This window comes from Antennarius striatus, chromosome 10 (assembly GCF_040054535.1).
Source record: "Antennarius striatus isolate MH-2024 chromosome 10, ASM4005453v1, whole genome shotgun sequence".
Taxonomy (NCBI): Eukaryota; Metazoa; Chordata; class Actinopteri; order Lophiiformes; family Antennariidae; genus Antennarius; species Antennarius striatus.
The window spans coordinates 24285899-24297596 of record NC_090785.1 but is presented as its reverse complement, the minus strand read 5'-3'; the positions used below and the strand labels follow the sequence as shown (position 1 = coordinate 24297596).

The 11698-nt window shown below is 44.7% G+C and overlaps 1 pseudogene; it reads right to left on the bottom strand.

Annotated features, from left to right (window-relative positions):
* Positions 1–2785: 2785 nt before the first annotated feature.
* LOC137602300 (uncharacterized) lies at positions 2786–7230 on the bottom strand (annotated as a pseudogene).
* Positions 7231–11698: the final 4468 nt, after the last annotated feature.

Genomic DNA, 11698 nt, shown 5'->3' with positions numbered 1-11698 from the left:
CCTGCTGCTTTTGGGATAGAGGACGAAAAGCACAGCCTTTGGTAGGTATGGTCAGACACATGGAGTATGTAGATGAAGAAGAGTGAGTACTTTATCCCGTGATTTAAATTCCATTTGTTTTAGAAAGATGGGGAATTGACAGGAATGTTCCAAACATCATTCCTCCCCCAGGACAGATGTCTTTCTGCTCCAGTCACAAGAGCGAGCTCATCCACAAACGTGAAGGTATGCAGATATTCTAATTTATGCTTTTTCACTGTTTTAATTGAATGAAGATATAAATGTTTAGTTGTGATTATATGACAAATAATAAGTTGACTTTTTTAACAATAACACAATACAATGACATAAAAGACAATTCTATTCAAAAACAATGTTACTAAAATTCATGGTACATTTGTGAAGTACATGTTTTAACACTGCTTAATGTGGAAATTTAGAAACTTTAATGAAAATATGTGGGTTTTGGGAAAATGTATGTCTTCATTTCTTGTAATGGGTTAAAATATTTATTTGTATTGTTTTGTTCAAATATATATTTATATTTCTTTATTTTAATTTAATATGATACTTTTGTTTAACACAGAACATGTCCTGTATGACAGTCCATCCGTCTGGCTTGAGCTATTGTTCCTAATGCTTAAAACGAGAGGAGAAGCAGCTCCATGTTATAATCAAGATGCTCCAGGGTACCCCCACCCCCACCCCCATCCCCTCGTGGTCTCGGCTCCAGCAGCCCTACGACCCACAAGGTGGAGAAGCTGAATAGGAAACGAATATGATCGCCTCATCTGCAAGAAGATGGATGAGAGAATAATCTGTCCTTCTTTCTGTCTCAGTGTATTTTTAGGTGCATGAAAGGCAGCAGAAGGAGTGATTAATAGTGTGTGTGTGTGTGTGTGTGTGTGTGTGTGTGTGTGTGTGTGTGTGTGTGTGTGTGTGTGTGTGTGTGTGTGTGTGTGTGTGTGTGTGTGTGTGTGTGTGTGTGTGTGAGAGAGTGTGAAGAAAAGGCAAGTCAAACACACTTCCATGAGGTTTTTCTCAAAGTCAAGGGTTGAGTAGTACTGGAGAGACTGGTCCCAGTGGACTGACAGGAGGTGGGTGAATGGACAGCCTCATGTCTACTCTAGTGTAGTCCATGCTGGGGTACTGTCAGACTGCTACTGGTCCCAGATCAGTCAGGTCAGGGTCGCTTCAGACTCAGCAGGTAGAAGCAGGTCTGTAAACTAAGATGGAGATAAAATGAGACTATCTGACAGACTATTGAGAGGCTGACTCTTTAAATGTCTCATTAAGAGCCAAACAATCAGTGTCTCCATTGTCTGGACAAATACATCACCAAAGAAGAGCGGTCAGAGTTTTAAACCAGGGTGATGGCTTTAAAGGAGGGACAGGTGTGTCTACATCAGTCAGTACTGATTTACATGGCAATGTACTTGATGGATTAGCCTTGTGTTGTCCGGGTGAAACTACAGAGACTAACTTACTGGAGGCAGTCATGGTTTTCAGTGAACTCACCTCCCAAGAAAAATCTATATGAGTCATCACTTCTCATAGGGACTAGCTGTAAACCATCAGTGTCATACAACTAAATAGTTATTACTAATAATACTCGTTCCCTCCAGCGTTATGTATGCCTACCTACAGATGAAATCCTGCTATGGGTCAGATAAATGTGTAAATACAGCAGAATGAAGAGCTGAATGAATATAGATGAGCTGTTTTCAACAGTGTAGCAGAGAAGCTAACAGTGCTAACACAGACGCGGAGCCACGAGGCCTGTGGTGGTCCTGATCTCTCCTTATTAAGTTCATGTGGTTTTAGATAATAGCTTTTTATGTCAGGTTTGTGTTCTAATTCACCTGAAGTGAAAAGCTCAGTGGGGTTTTAACATCCAAATAAATTGAAAGGCAAAAATAGTGTAACTTTTGTGTGTGTGTGTGTGTGTGTGTGTGTGTGTGTGTGTGTGTGTGTGTGTGTGTGTGTGTGTGTGTGTGTGTGTGTGTGTGTGTGTGTGTGTGTGAGACCTGAAGGACTGACTGGACCGGAGCGTCAGGGACAGACAGGGGTTAAGCAGAACGTCCACTGTGAGGTTGACAGATATTATACGTATGCAGATGATGAGTTACTTCTATTTTATGACAGTTTTTATTCAGGATGACACAAAGGTCGAGCTGGATTGCCTGCATTTGGGCTGTTAGATTCTGTACTGGCACACTATTAAATCAAATGTTGCATCCAATCATATGAAAGACAGCAGTTCCAGCGCTGCAAATGAAGAAATATTCCTATGTGGTGTCCTTGGATGTACAGTACTTGATGATATAAGGTGCCAAATTCATCTTGTTAGCATAATCGTTATGAATCTGGACTATTCCTCATGCTGTGTGAACACTCAGCCTACAGTCCACACACGCTCCAGGTTCACATGGAGATGACATGAACATAAGCAATCCATACATTGTTACAGCAGTCCTGTGAATTTATCATTGTTTGGTGAAAACATTGTAACCATGGAAACAAAAGTTGTAGAATTGCAAAATGGTTCTAACTAATCTGTTCATGACTCATTTAATGATCAATACTTTCCCTGATGGATCACAGACATTTATCATTTTGGTTCTTATTCAAAATAACTCTCAGGGGAACTTACCTGTACATCTGAAGGGACTTTTTTATTTTGATCCCCACACCGCTCGTAGTTCTTCAATACACCTTACGGTGATACTTGGACACGTCATCAGTGATGAACCTGAGTTCATTGGGTGTTTCGGGTCTTTAATAATCAGACATCCTCGGCCGGGCGACCCAGCCGGGGGCGATTACTCCCCGGCTTGTGTCCAAGTAGTGCATCACGGATCCACCCCACGGATCCACAGCCACCGCAAGGCCTTTTCTGCGGGCTCAAAGATGTTCTTGGTGGCTCTCCTTGACTGTCGTCCTCTAATTCCAAGGAGTTTGAACACTCTCTGGAGTGAATGACCAGCAAAACCTCTGAACCCGATTTCAATGGGCTCACAGCGGGCTTTCCAGCCGTATTTGGCCCTCTTGCGCTCATTTGCCTCGTCAATCCATCTTCCCATGAGACAGACAGTTCCAATATGACCACTTGCTTGGTACACTCCGATGTTAACACCATGTCTGGGCGGAGTGAAGTGGTAGTTATGTTGGTTGGGAACTTAAGTTGCCTTCCCAGGTCAACTAGTAGCAGCCAATCACGAGCGGTGCGAGGAGCCCTCCTGAAGAGTTTCGCTGGTGGTTTGCCTTCTGACCCGCTTTAACAAACGTGATTGGCTGCTTCAGGGCGACTTAGGCCTTGCTGTTCTGTATCGCTGTGCAGATGGAATCCGCCAAGGATTTTAAAACTCGGTCGTGGCGCCAGCGATACCGCCCCTCTCCTAATGCCTTTGGGCAGCAACTCCATGGTGCCCCTCCTCTGGCATAACTTGCACTCCAGAGTGTCTGCCAGGCCCCAGATGTGAAGATTGGCGGGACTTGGGAGAATGTCGTTGACGGATTGTATGAGAAACTTTGTGCGCAGAGGTTCAGCTCTCCAGAGCTCTGCCCAGGTGAGTTTGCGAGGATCCACATGCTCCTTCCTAGTCCACGCCCCTTGCATGGGCATGCCGACCATCTTGCTGCAGCGTTCTTCCTCCACCTCTGTGCAGATCTCATCTTGGACCAGTTGGCACTTCTCCTTTCCACAGACACGGTTGTAGAGTGGCTTGGGAAAACTGCCAAGGCCTGCCCTTCGCATTGCCACGGTTCCGACCAAGGTTTATGCATCAGCCTTGCCTCTGCTCTGCTGACGGCTTCTTTTGCTTGCCACTTCCTCCCAGTCTTGACAAGGATCCCTGCTGAGGCCACCTTTGTGTCTGCGGAGTCCCTGGACATCATCACCTCTCTGGAGCGGGTGACTTTGAACTCCTCTGTTAGTCCACTGAAGGGGAGGTGCAGCTTGTTGTAATGACCATACAGGGCAATGCTGCTTAAGGACTGAGGGAGCCCCAGCCATCTCCTGAGAAACTGGCTGATGGTCGTTTCTACTGCCTCTACCGTTGGTACTGGTACCTCGTAGACTAACAGGGGCCTGATTATTCTAGGCAGGACTCCATGCTGGTACATCCAGGCCTTGAATTTTCCTGGGAGACCGGATTTGTTGAAGGCTGTAAGCCTCGATGACAAGACACTCTTTGTCTGCGTTACTGCCACTTCATCCTTCAGGGAGCTGTCAAAGATTTTACCCAGGCTTTTGACGGGCTTTTCAGTCACTGTTGGTATCTTGATACCTCCCAGCGTAAAGCAGAAATGGTTGGCCACTTTACCTTTTTTCAGGACCAGAGACCTGGACTTCCCATGAGATCAGCTGCTCAAGCCCCTGAAGGAGCCACCTGCACCCAGGAACAGATGTAGACATCACTGTTAAGTCATTTATAACGGCTCTTATGGGCGGCTGCCGGGTCCCTGATCTTGACTTGGGCCCTCTGTATTCGACTTCGGCCTACTTAACAATCATGTTCATGGCCAATAAGAAGAGTGAAACCGAGATTGTACAGCCAGTGATTATGCCCTTTTCCAGGGCATACTCTTGTGCTAAAGTCGTTGTAATAGTCCATGATGAGGTTGCAGAATTTCGCAGGAACATGGTGTCTTGTCAGTGCTGTCTCAACAAGCTTGTGTGGGATAGATCCGTATGCGTTGGATAAGTCAAGCCAAAGGGTTGCCAAGTCTCCTTTGCTTTCCCTTGCCTCGCGGATCAACTGCGTCACCGCTCCTGAATGCTCAAGGCACCCAGGTACTCCTGGAACTCCTCCTTTCTGGACAGAGGTATCTATGTAGGCGTTCTTCAAGAGGAACTCTGTTAGCCGTTGGAACAAAATCTTAAAGAAAATCTTGCTCTCAATGCTGAGATTATACGAAGCTGCTCAATGTTGCTAGAGTTCTCCTCCTTTGGGATCCAGACGCCTTCGGCGTGCCTCCACTGGGCGACTACTTTCCCTCTCCGCCAGATCACTTTAAAGTGGCAACACAGCCAGATATCTGAATCACATATTGATCTGAATCCCATATTGATCGGTTGTCCTGGTATCCAGCTGAGTCAAAAGGATTGATCGATCCAGAGAATGGCCCCTAAATATTACCAGCAAGCAGAACACATCTAAAAACAGGTTGTGATGAGTGAGGCGGTCCAACTTCTCACATTAGTATGGAGGTAGATGATAAAACCATTAAAGCCAATCAAAAGTATTTATTCCCAAGTTCACAAAAAGAAAAAAAAAGTCTTGTCTCTGTCCCACCCCCCAGTTATGAAGCTCTAAGACTAGCTGATATTTGGCATCTGAGCTTATTTAACGCTCCTCTGGAAATGAAACCTATTTATTGTCAACAGCAAATGAACAATTTAGAAAAGGAACTGAGCGTACCCCGACTCAGACGATGGTAAATAAATAAAAAAGTGCCTGTTTTATTATTCAGTTGGAAGAGGCTATTAGTGGTTTGACACTCGAGGATAAGACAGTATTTTTGTCCTTTTAATAGGATGAGATGCAGTCGTCGCCTGCAGCTCGTTCTTTGTGAGCCACGACATAAAAGCATTGAGAGAAGGATGACAGATGACTCTCCCACGGCAACGAACGAGAAAAGATTTTAATTTAAAATAGTCGTTTTGAAAATGTCGAACAGCAAATCTCCTGTCAATGTGCTGAAGCAGAACACACTAATACACTGAGGATACAATGGCTTCAACCAATGACGGAGATAATACTGGCCGAAGCCAATAATTCATGTTGGAATATAAACTATTCTCTACATCTGCTGTTTGTCTCTAAATTAACTTCACTTTGTCCACCATACACCACAAGGAATAACTGAGGATAACCAAAGTTGTCATGATTGATTTGGTCTATAGACACCTTTATAAAGCAGCAGCGCCCCCCACTCAGATAGGATTCTATCACGTAGTAATGAATGATCACTAACTGAACGGTTTCTGCAGGGCACCAGCAGAGAAGTATTTATCAAGTACTTAAAAACATGATGTTGCGTGAAGACAAATGGATCTCTGCAGTTGTATTTGCATTAGAACATTTTGTTTGAAGGGAGTGAGATGGAGCCCCTCCCTGCAGCTCATTGTGTTTGTCTGAGTCACGTTACGAGCATTCATTAGACCAGTCAATTGATTTTTGCAGGCAGTGTAGTTAATTATGGAGATGCTGCTGTTTCCTGCACATCTGCTCACCAGCCTGTCCTCCTCGGTCCTGACAGATGACTTTATAGGAAATAATGCAGTAAACACAAGGACGTGTGCCAGCATATGGAAACATAGCTGTATGACATGTGTATGTACACATGTTCAAACACACACATGTTCAAACACACACATGTTCAAACACACACATGTTCAAACACTGAATGCAGCATCCTTCACCCATCTACCAAATCCTGATCATAATTACTAACATCAACAGTCCTTTTAAATGCACAAACACACACACATACACAAATGATAGATAGATAGATAGATAGATAGATAGATAGATAGATAGATAGATAGATAGATAGATAGATAGATAGATAGATAGATAGATAGATAGATAGATAGATAGATAGATAGATAGATAGATAGATTGATAGATATTTTGTATTTGTAAATTGTACATATCCACTGCTCAGGCATTACATAGCGAATAAATACTGGAAAAACACCATGAGAAAAAGAAACTGACATCACAGGACATACCACAAGACAGACACTACACTAACAGACACATGTAGCTCTAACAGGACTTATATACTAAACTATAACTAAAATATAAACAGTATAAAATTAAATTAAATCCATTTAACCCCGTGCTGACCTCGCCACCTCCCCCCGCTCCACCTGAGAGAGTCATTGTACCCCCTGATGGCACGGGGCACGAAGGAGGACCTCAGCCTCTCTGTGGAGGTTGCTGTGTGACAGCAGTCTGTCGCTGAAGGTGCTCCTCTGCTGGGAGAAGGTGGTGTGTAGGGGGGGGCTGGTGTTGTTCATGATGGCCCTGAATTTAGACATGGTCCTGCTCTCCAGAAGCGTCTCCACAGAGTCCAGGCTCAGCCGGACCACTGAGCCCGCTCTGCGGATGAGTCTGTTCAGACGGTCCATATCTCTTTTCCTGGCCCCCCGCCCCAACACACAATGGCGTATGACAGCACACTGGAGACTACGGACTGATAGAACATGAGAAGGAGCTTAGGACAGATGTTGAAGGAGGCCAGCCTCCTCAGGAAGTACATCCTGCTCTGCCCCTTCTTGTACACACAGTCCCAGTTGAGTGACCAGTCCAGTCTGCTGTCTAGCTGCAGTCCCAGGTACTGATAGTTTCCTACCACCCCCACCTCACTGCCTTTGATGATCGACGGCTGTGGAGAGGGAGGTGCCCGCCGGAAATCCAGAACCATCTCCTTCGTCTTGGAGACGTTGAGCTGGAGCTGGTTCTGTTGGCACCACTCCACGAAGTCAGCCACCAATGCCCGTTACCCCCCCTCATCACCCTCCCGGATACATGCCACAATTGTAGTGTCATCAGAGTACTTCTGTATGTGGCATGTATCCGAGTTGTGCTTGAAGTCTGATGTGTAGAGGGTGAAGAGAATGGGGGAGAGAACGGTCCCCTGTGGCGCCCCCGTGCTGCTGGTCACCATAGAAGACAAACAGTCCCCCATACAGACGTACTGGGGTCTGTCCGTTAGGTAGTCTGTAATCCAGCTCATGAGGTAGGGGTCCACAGCCATGGAGGTCAGTTTGTCCTGTAGGAGCCGGGGCTAATTATAATTATACATCGATTATACATACTGTTTAAATACATTATATACATATACAGATTATATGTAGATTATATGTAGATCAGTGATTCTTAAACGTTTTGGAGGTACTGAATCCCACCAGTCTCATGTGCTCACTCACCAAACCCTTCTTTAGTGAAAATGCACGGTGATATTTTGATGTTTCTAATCTGAACTCCTTTTTTTATGGTTCTAAATAGTTCTTAATTTTATTAAACAGTTGTGCTTATTGAATAAGTTGATGTGTTAAGCTAATATCAATGAGTCCCCCATAGAAACCATTGATATGTGTTGAAGGTTAGCTACCTTTTCCATTAGCCAGAACACGCTAGCAAAGCGCTACACATCCTGCCTCCCTGGGCAGCCGCTGGTTGGACGATGGTATCCAATCGTATCCTAGGAGACGTCAGTATCAATGGGAGGTGGATGATGCTCTCAGCATCCAGGCCACAGTCAAGACATATTAATTAGTAACCACATGCTGTAATGAAGGGTTTCTGATTTTGAGGAAGACTAAAGACTCAAAGAGTCTTTGAAATGAGGCCTTTTTAAATTTCACTTAGATTCAATGAAAAAGATTAAAAAATATAAAGTCAGTCCTTTGAGGATCAAACAGCACACAGCAGACAGCTACGCTAACTCTGAATGTGTGGAATAAATGTCTGCTGGTTGAAAGGCTAACTACCGTCAGGAACGCCGCCTCAGACTCTGGAGCTTCACCCCAACACCACGTTCAGCTGTCAGCCCCAACCTGTCCAGGACCTGCACTGCTAGCATTAGCTATCTGCTAACATTAGCTATCTGCTAACATTAGCTAGCTGCTAACATTAGCTAGCTGCTAACGTTAGCTAGCTGCTAACATTAGCTAGATAAGAGTATAATCAGCTTACATGCATTGTTCTCATCCCACTAATACACACATCTGTGTAATCAGGTCTCTGTGTTCAAATCCCACAATAGGAAAGTACCGTATTGGCCCGAATATAAGACCACCCTGATTATAACACCACCCCCTCTTTTTCAAGACTCAAGTTTGAAAAAAGACTTTCTGAACACCAAATTTAATTTTTATCCAGAAAACAATTACAGTACATCTGAAACAAATGATTGTATCAATATATTTGAGAGAAAAAGCGTGTTATTTTGCCTCATTCAAATCATGCAAAAACTGTCTATCACATCCTAATATCTGAACATTTAAATATGTAAACTAAAGTGCCATCACATTTCGACCCACTTTTCTCCAGATTGCCGCTACGTTTCTCCATTTTCTGTTATCTCTTCTCTTATTTTCTTCTCTTTTCTTTCTCACCGCTATTTCTATTTTTCTTCTTCGTGACAGGGGTTTGCTTTCACCTGGGGAATTAAGTTCAGCATTCGCGTTAAAGATATCTGGCGCCATCTAGCGTTGTGAAGGGTATAATGTCTAGACCCCGAATGTAAGACGACCCCCACTTTTTCAGTCTTAATTCAATGAAAAAAACATCGTCTTATATTCGGGTAGTTTTCAGCTGGTTTTAATTGGATGTAGTGTTTTACCCAAAGAAACATCTCTACACCATTATATTATTAATAATTAGTCGCAATATAATAATGTAGCCGCAAGAGGACACAAGCCAGTGTCTTATTGTGCCGGTCCCAAGCCCGGATAAATACAGAGGGTTGCGTCAGGAAGGGCATCCGGCGTAAAACTTTTGCCAAATCAAAGATGCGAATCAAACCTATGACTTCCATACCGGATTGGTCGAGGCCCGGGTTAACAACGACCGCCATCGATGCTGTTGACCTACAGGGCGCCGGTGGAAATTGGACTACTGTTGGTCGAAGAAGGAGAGGAGGAAAGTGCGTTCGCATGAAAAGAGAGAAGAGGAACACCAAGACTATAGGACTGAGAGTAGGGACGTTGAATGTTGGAACTATGACAAGAAAAGGTAGAGAGTTGGTTGACATGATGCAGAGGAGGAAGGTAGACATAATGTGTGTCCAGGAGACCAGGTGGAAAGGTAGCAAGGCTAGAAGTTTAGGAGCAGGGTTCAAGTTGTTCTATCATGGTGTAGATGGGAAGAGAAATGGAGTAGGAGTTATCTTGAAGGAGGAGTTTGTTAGGAATGTCCTGGAGGTAAAAAGAGTGTCGGATAGAGTGATGAGTCTGAAGCTAGAAATAGAAGGTATGATGTTCAATGTTGTTAGCGGGTATGCTCCACAGGTAGGATGTGAGCTGGAGGAGAAGGAGAAATTCTGGTCGGACCTTGATGAAGTGATGCAGAGCATGCCTAGAAGTGAGAGAGTTGTCATTGGAGCAGACTTCAATGGACATGTTGGTGCAGGAAACAGAGGTGATGAGGAGGTGATGGGCAGGTTTGGTATCCAGGAGAGGAACGCAGAAGGACAAATGGTAGTTGACTCTGCAAAAAGGATGGAAATGGCTGTAGTGAATACTTTCTTCCAGAAGAGGCAGGAACATAGAGTGACCTATAAGAGTGGAGGTAGGAGCACACAGGTAGACTACATCTGGTGTAGACGGTGTAACCTGAAGGAGATCAGTGACTGTAAAGTAGTGGTAGGTGAGAGTGTAGCCAAACAGCATAGGATGGTGGTGTGTAGGATGACTCTGGTGGTGAGGAAGATGAAGAGGGCAAAGGCAGAGCAGAAGACAAAATGGTGGAAGCTGAAAAAGGAAGAGTGTTGCATGACTTTTAGGAAGGAGTTAAGACAGGCTCTGGGTGGTCAGGAGGTGCTTCCAGATGACTGGACAACTACAGCTAATGTGATCAGGGAGACAGGTAGGAGAGTACTTGGTGTGTCATCTGGAAGGAAAGTAGATAAGGAGACTTGGTGGTGGAATGAGGAGGTACAGGAGTGTATACAGAGAAAGAGGTTAGCCAAGAGGAAGTGGGACACTGAGAGGACTGAGGAGAGTAGACAGGAGTACAGGGAGATGCAGCGTAAGGTGAAGGTAGAGGTAGCAAAGGCCAAACAAGACGCTTATGATGACTTGTATGCTAGGTTGGACAGTAAGGAGGGAGAGACTGATCTATACCGGTTGGCAAGACAGAGAGATAGAGATGGGAAGGACGTGCAGCAGGTTAGGGTGATTAAGGATAGGGATGGAAGTCTATTGACAGGTGCCAGTAGTGTGATGGGAAGATGGAAAGAGTACTTTGAAGAGTTGATGAACGTGGAAAATGAGAGGGAACAAAGACTAGAAGAGGTCACTGTTGTGGACCAGGAAGTAGCAAAGATTAGTCAGGATGAAGTGAGGAGGGCATTGAAGAGGATGAAGAGTGGAAAGGCAGTCGGTCCTGATGATATACCTGTAGAGGTATGGAAGTGTCTAGGAGAGGTGGCAGTAGAGTTTCTGACTGGGTTGTTCAACAGGATCTTAGATAGTGAGAAGATGCCTGAGGAATGGAGGAGAAGTGTGCTGGTGCCCATTTTTAAGAACAAGGGAGATGTGCAGAGTTGTGGCAACTACAGAGGAATAAAGCTAATGAGCCATACAATGAAGTTATGGGAGAGAGTAGTGGAAGCTAGACTAAGGGCAGAAGTGAACATTTGTGAGCAGCAGTATGGTTTCATGCCAAAAAAGAGTACTACAGATGCAGTATTTGCTTTGAGGATGTTGATAGAGAAGTACAGAGAAGGCCAGAGGGAGCTGCATTGTGTTTTTGTAGATCTGGAGAAAGCTGATGTCAGGGTGTCCAGAGAGGAACTGTGGTATTGTATGAGGAAGTCTGGAGTGGCAGAGAAGTATGTTAGAACGGTGCAGGACATGTATGAAGACTGTAAGACAGTGGTGAGGTGTGTGTAGGTGTGACAGAGGAGTTCAAGGTGGAGGTGGGACTGCATCAGGGATCAGCTCTGAGCCCCTTCTTGT